This window comes from Octodon degus, unplaced genomic scaffold, assembly GCF_000260255.1.
Source record: "Octodon degus isolate 3935 unplaced genomic scaffold, OctDeg1.0 scaffold00173, whole genome shotgun sequence".
Classification (NCBI taxonomy): Eukaryota; Metazoa; Chordata; class Mammalia; order Rodentia; family Octodontidae; genus Octodon; species Octodon degus.
Window position 1 is genome coordinate 727,070 of NW_004524749.1, and position 6,190 is coordinate 733,259.

Genomic DNA, 6,190 nt, shown 5'->3' on the forward strand with positions numbered 1-6,190 from the left:
ATAGCTTGAAAGAACCTTTAATTTGCTTCTGAAGAGCAAGTGCGAATTTATCTCTGGGGTCAGTTCTAGCTCTTTGACTAGCTAGCTTTAAGTGGCTGCATCTTAGAAGTGGCAGTGACATTTTGGACTTCTGTTGAAGTTTTAGATTAGTCACATTGGCAACTCAGCACATCAGAAGGATTTTTTTTTTAAGGGCAGCATAAAACAACAAAACACTTACATCTTATGTCTTAGCTTGAGTTCCTCAGAAATTAGAATTTGTGATCCCTGCAAGCAAGAGTTCAGGAACAAAAGCCAATGAAAGATAGATTATTAACTTGGCCACCACTGTGAAAAACTGCTGGTTTATTTTGCTTGGGATTTTTGAGAAGCTTCATGGAATATGCCAGAGAGCTAGCTGTCTGTCCAGAGGACCAAAGGGAGAGGTCTTTATCTATTGGCTGCAAGGTGTGCTGGTCAAGGGTGGTCTCGTGGGCATGAACTCTCTGGCTTTTGCAGGGCATGCGTGCTGAGCGCAGTGTAAAGCTGAGTGGGCCTCCGAGGGCAGCACCACAGATGCTTCTGGCAGGAGGCTCCAGGCTCTTCTGTAGGTCAGGGGGAGGCACATGATCTGACTTCACCTGCACAGAGAGGACCAGTTTCTGCAGCTGTAACCTGGAGGAGTGTGTAAAGGGTCACAGGAGGTATCTAACACATTAACCAAACAACAGTCTGCATGGGCTGTGTTCTGGATGGAGGGTGCAGGGACGTGAGGTAAAGAAGCGACAAGATAAAGCCCTTGCTCTTCCACCAATAGCCATTCTTTCTCTAATATAAAAATTTCTTATCTCTATGAAAATATTGTGTCATAAAATTTAAACTACAATGAATGGCATCTAAGAGTTATATGTTGAAATTTAAATTCACATTCAGATAAAAATGACAGATACATGTATTTCCTCTTAAGCCAGGTTTAAAATGAGAAGAAGGATATGAACCAGAACTCTCAGAGCCTGATGTAACTGTGAATCAAATTTTCCACTTGTGTGTATTTTCTCGTTGTTGTCCTTGCTTTGTCAAATGCCTGTGATCTTAGGAGAAGTTGTCCTCAAGCCCCCAGGGGTGGCTTTTTCCCCTAGTCACTCTCCCTTGGCTTTTGCCATGAGGAGCCTGATCTAAGGAGAAAACTCAGCAAATATTCGAGTAAATATTTATGGAATGATATGAATAAATACTAAGTTAAAAATAGAACATTTCCTTGTTCTACTCCTGGACTAGATGTACAACCAAACAAACTAGAATAGATTTTGCATAGATTAAATGTCACCTTTCTGACCTCCCCAAGCAAGGTCAGCTACTGCTTCTTCGTTTTTTTCCAGACCACCTTGTAGATTCAATTGCTAGAAACCTTCTGTGTTTTATTAATTCACAGCTTGCTAGAGTGTGAGCTCCTCAAGGGCAGGGGCCATTTCTTATTCATCTTTCTGTTGTCAGCACTGAGCAAAGTCTCTGGAGCCTAGAGATTTTTAATTAATTGGGCTCTGACTCCAGACAGTGTACACTATGGCAGCTTTAACAAGGCAAGCATGAAGCAGGTGCCATCTCTAGGGCACAGTGATGAGGAAGCGCCCCAGGGAAGGCACCCTCCGGCTCAGTGACTGTGGGCAGGCCCCTGGACTTTCTGTCTTAGCTTCTCCAGGTGAACAATGAGAGCCAAGTGAAGTTGGAAGATACATGAGGTGCGTACTGCCACCGAGTCTTCTGTGCCTTGAGGGACATTTATAGTGAATCATAGTGCTTTTTAGATACTTGGTTCAGATGTTTTTAGTATTTTTAATTCACTCCAGTCAACTCTTATAAATTCATCAGAAAGATTTTAAGCTGCGAGTGATGTCTTATGCGATAATCCCAGCACTTGGGCAGCCGAGGCAGGTGGATCGCTGGGAGCTTGAGGCCAAGCTGGACTACACAGAGTGCAAGGCCAGCCTAAACTACATAGTGGGACTATCTCAACTACTCCTCTCTCCCATAAAATAATTAACAAAAACAATTAATGATACCTTTCTTCTACTTAAAACCCTCCAAAGGACTTGTGATTTCAGACTAATGGCTAAACTAAAATCATCTGGAAAATGTTGACGTACATATCCTTGAAAGTATAAGTTAAATTAAGCTAATTAAACTAGTCTGTGCTTGTAATGCTAACATACTTGGAGGCTGGGGTAGCCGGATCACAAGGTTGAGCCCACTCTTAGGCAGTTTAGCACCTTGGCAAGTCCCTATTGAAAAAATAAATAAAATAAGGGCTGGGGTCATAGCTCAATGTGAAGGCTTTGGATTTAACCTCTAGCACCATAGAACCAAACCAAACCAAACCAAACCAAACCAAACCAAACCAAACCAAACCAAACCAAACCAAAGCAATCAGCAGACAAAAAATGACCTGAACTATTCCAGCAAAGTCAAAATGCATGACCAATCCTATAGAAAGAGTAGCAAATCAGCTGGTACCACAAATGTAATTAAAATGGAAGGGCACAGGGAAACGTATATGCTTTCACACTGAGGCTACTGGGGGGTCATGGGGGAGGGAGGTGATGAGTAGACTGAGTCCTATAACTAAGGTCTTAGTCAAGTGAAAGCGTAGGAGATGCCTTTCTGGGTCTGCGTGAGCCAGGGAGTTGGCAAAAAACTTCATGGGTTGGCTTACTTGAAGAACATTCATAGAGATACACTGCTACACTAAAAATCCTGCCGATCAATGTGAAGGCACAAGGGAATGGATCTTTGCTTTGTTCTGGTTAAAAAGTTGCTCTAGAGAAATTAAAATTCCTATTGTAGTCCTACTCTAGTAGCCACAAGCAGGACTACCAAAATAAACAGGAACTCACTATAATGAGATTACAGAACACACCACAGAAGGGAAAGCTGAGAGAAACACAAAATCACAGATTCATGGCAGATTGCTCAACATCAAGAACAGAAGCCAGAAAACACTGGAATGATGCATCTTAAATACTGGGGAAAAATGTCAATCTATATTTCTTTTTAAAAATGAAAACAGGGCTGGCCTGATAGCTCAGTGAACTAAAGTATCTGCTTAGGTAGAGCACAGTGGCTAGGGTTCGATCCCTGGCGAGCTGTGCTGGCCCCACTCTGGGGCATGCAGAGACAGCCACGGAGACTAGGTGTGGTGGCGTGTGCCTGCAATCCCCAGCACTCAGGAGGCAGAACACAGGAGGATCACTATGAGTCCAATCTACGTAGTGAGACCCTGTAGACCTTGTTCTAAATACAGAAAAAAAAACCATAATTGTAGCGCAATATACTTAGCATAAAGTTTACCATGTTGTGTAAATCACATAGCTGTGAAAACATTCTCCAGGGTGCTTTCATCTTGTGAATGGAAACTCCGTGCTTATTAAACGTCCCTGGACTTTCCCATCATTCTACCTCCAGACAATCAGCACACTACTTCTAGTCCTTTGAACTGAGTCCTCTACATACCTCATATCATTGGAATCATATGCAGTATTTTCTCTCTGTGGTTGGCATATTTCATTTGGCGAATCCTTGAGGTTTAACTATGTTGAGTATGTAACAGAATTCGATTCTTTTTATTTTTTCTGTATTTAAGACAGGGTCTACAGGGTCTCACTACGTAGATTGGACTTATAATGATTCTCCTATTTGCAGCCTCCCAAGTGCTGGGGTTACGGGTGTGCACTGCCACGCCCAGTGTCAATTGCTGACTCAGCATGTCCGGGGGTGGGGCTGGCACAGCACACCGTGGATCAAACCTTGGCTACTGCGCTCTACCTAAGCAGGTGCTTTATTCTGCTGAGCCATCAGGCAGAATTTGATTCTTTTTAAAGGCTGAGTAATATTCCCTTCTATTTAATTCTGTATCATTAATACTATTATAAACTATTAACCTATTCATCCATCAATGGACATTTGGGTTAGTTTTAACTCTTGACCATTGTGAATAATGTAGCTTTGGACATGGTATATGATTTTTTTGGTACTGGAAATCGAACTCAAGACCTTGTGCCTGCCAGTTTGGCACTGTGCCGATAAGCTAACTCCCCAGCTGATGGTGTACAAATATGTATCTGAAAATCTACTTTCATTTTTTTGTACATATATGCCAAGTGGAATTGCTGAATCCCATGGTAGTCCTATTTTTAATTATTTGCGGAACCTCTATATTTTTTGGAGTATGGAATTTTTTTTCTTTGTTAATTAGTGCATATTAATATAAAAATACTGAGCTTCCCTGTGGCACTTTCACACATGCACTCATCTTCCCTAGGGCCCTCCCTGACACGCCCGACACCCTTGATGTCTTTCATCTTGGCTAATAGTTTCCCCTCTACTTTCATTTCTTTCTTTTTTTCTGTTTGATTGTGCATATTGAGGAAAGCTCTGATGCTTGTCTTTCTGAATCAGATTTATTTTACTTAACACAATGTTCTGCAGTTCCATGCTTTTTTCTACAAGTAATATGATTTTGTTCTCTTTATATTTAACATTTTGGATTGTTAGGTCTTTGTGGATATGGATGCTTATTTTCCTCTTCATATTTTGGAATTTTAATGTCATTGTTTATATAAGTAAGCATTTGTTCTGGTCTTTTTTATACTTTGCTCCCTTTGGGACTCCTGTTTTGTGGTTTTGGTTTGCTTGCTGGTGTCCTGTAAGTTCTATACATAGGCCTTTCTTTTTCTTTTTCTTTTTGTTCCTTTGGGTGATTTCAAATACCTTGTCTTTGAGCTCACTCATTTTTACCTATTCCTTGATCGGGTCTGCTCTTGAAGCTTTCTATAGAATTTTTTATTTCAGTCATTATATTCTTCAGTTTCAGAATTTTTATTTGGTTGTTTTTAATGGTTTATTATTCTTTATTAAATTTCCAATTTTGTTCATGTATTGTATCCTTGATTTAATTTACTTGTGTATTTTCTCTTCTAGCTTATCAAGCTTCTTTTGAGACAGGGTCTCACTATGTAGTTCAGACTGGCCTTGAAATGACTTTGAATCCGAGGCTGGCCTCGAACTCACATTGCTCCTCCTGCTTCAGGCTCCTGAGTGCCAGGATTATAGGTGTGCACCACCATGCGTGGCAGTCACCATGCTTTTAAAAGAAAATTATTTTGAGTTTTCTTGTCAGGCAGTTCATGACTATCAGATCAGTTGTTGTGTAATGACATGTTTCTGTGATTACTCTGTGATCCTTGTCGTCTTCTGTTGCTTTCTGCACATTTGAAAAAGTAGGAACCTTATTCAGTTCTATAAGCTGGTGTTTCAGGGAAAGAAAGCCACCAGGCAGACTACTCAGAGATTCTTGGGCATCTGGAGAGACTCATGGCTCATGTCTGGAGCCATCGGGTCGGGTGCTTGGTGCCAGATTCAACAGGCAGGTAGATCTGGTTCCTGACCCACAAGGGCTAACCTGGTGTCCACATCTACAGGGCCTGCTCTGAGGCTGTGTCTGGGGTAGGCCTGGAGAGCTTGGATTTGGAAAATTTTTTTTTTTGTTTGTTTTTTTTGTTGTTGTTTAATGCATTTGGTTGTTACAGGGTCTTATTATGCAGCTTGGACTCATAGTGATCCTCCTGTTTTCAGCCTCCTCAGTGCTGGGATTATAGGTATACACCACTACACCCTGACTAGCCTGGTTCAGCCTGTTCTGGGGGTAGGCCTGGCGCAGCGTGTGGTGCCAGGGATTGAACCACAGTTCCTGTGCTTGCCTAAGCAGGTGCTTTAGTCTGCTAAACTATCTTTCTGGCCCTAGGATTTGGATCTTGAATGTCTCCCCAAGGCTGATGGGTTGAAGGCTTGGTCTCCTAATGATAAGGCTACAGGGATGTGCTGGACCCTCTCAGAGAGCGAATGGAAGGAAGCGAGGCCACTGATCACTTGTGCTTGAAAGGGATACGCTGGGAACCTGGCCCTTCCTCCCTTTCCTTTTGCTTCCTGGTCACATGAGATGTACAGTGCTTTCTGTATCACCTGAAGGAGCAGCGTTAAGGGACCACGAAGTGAAGCCTCAGGAAGTGTGAATATATAAAATCAGTTTTTTTCTCTTTTAAGTTGTTTACTTGGGTATTTTCTCACAGAGATGGAAAGTTAACACAGGGAGTGAGCTTGAAGTCTGGGCCCTGAGGGTTAAAGTGCCCCTGGGGTGGAGTTGGTGCTGGTTCCCACT